Source organism: Melanaphis sacchari, unplaced genomic scaffold (genome assembly GCF_002803265.2).
Source record: "Melanaphis sacchari strain LSU unplaced genomic scaffold, SCAv2.0 Contig49_pilon_pilon, whole genome shotgun sequence".
In the NCBI taxonomy this organism is placed as follows: domain Eukaryota; kingdom Metazoa; phylum Arthropoda; class Insecta; order Hemiptera; family Aphididae; genus Melanaphis; species Melanaphis sacchari.
Window position 1 is genome coordinate 1,293,242 of NW_020271334.1, and position 1,247 is coordinate 1,294,488.

Sequence of the window (1,247 nt, forward strand, 5' to 3'; positions counted from 1 at the left end):
AAAAAAAAAAAAAAAAATAATAATAATATTATCGGACGTTCCATAATATATTAGACGAGACACAAGCAGTACACGCGAACCGATTCAATCGGACTTCGCGGTTGTCCGGTAAACGACGGGCGTTCAATCCGCACACACTCGCGTCATACAGAGTGGGTTGCGAAGTTCACTTCGCGCACGGCCTGCAATCGCAATCCGTATTGCATATCACTGCGGAGTCGACGAAAAAACTTCCACGGCCACCGTCCTGTATATCATTATGTTTTGACTCTGACTGTTAGTCGCGCTGGCCTTTGACCCACAGCGTCATATACGCTACTGCGATTCCGTTCGAAAGATACTCCGCCGCCACTTCAATCCGTCTCACGTTGCCACTTTAGCTAAATGTTGTAAGACACCTCATCATTGCTTTCCAGCGTTTATCCCAATCACGTGATCGGTTTTTTTTTTTTTTCAAACATGTTAACCTAAAATCGCACACAATAACAATATTATCTTCCGAACGTTTCCGAGTACTAATCGTCTTCAAAGCTTTGAGTGTAATTAAAATAATATTAAAGAGTATTTAATAATAACGCATGATGAGAATTATTCGCTGTTTTATCAAAATTATACGTATTGTTATTGTTAATTTTATGAGCTTGCATAGCAAAACGTTTTGTGTATTTTATTATCAAAATTACAATATTGTGTATTATTATTATTATTATTATTATTATATATTATGAACTTTTACTACAAAATTTTTTTGTGCATAACATTTTAATTATTACAAATATTTTTCTAAACGTTTTTAAATGTAATCAAGTACCTTTATAGGTACACATTTATATGACATAAATAAATATAAACATTTTAACACTGCATATTATGAATATTATGTCTTTTTGTATTATCTAAGGACACCAATTCAAACTAAAACCATAAATATTGAATTATTTTGTAGCACTAATCTTATTTGTTTTTAAATTAAAACCATCGACTAATATTAACGAATAACGATTCACAATATTTGATAAAATTACAAGTACTGGTTATTGTTGGTAAATTAAATATTTATTTAGGCTGCATAATTAATTATATGTTATGAAATGACGGTGGATATATGTTCAATTAATTCCGTGCCATTAAAATATTATATTAATGGCGATAGGCATTTTGCTACTCTTATTGTTTACACGCACAAAATCCATATTTCGCTTCTAGTCAACCGGTGCTGCTACCTTGTTTTCGATATATTTTATCAT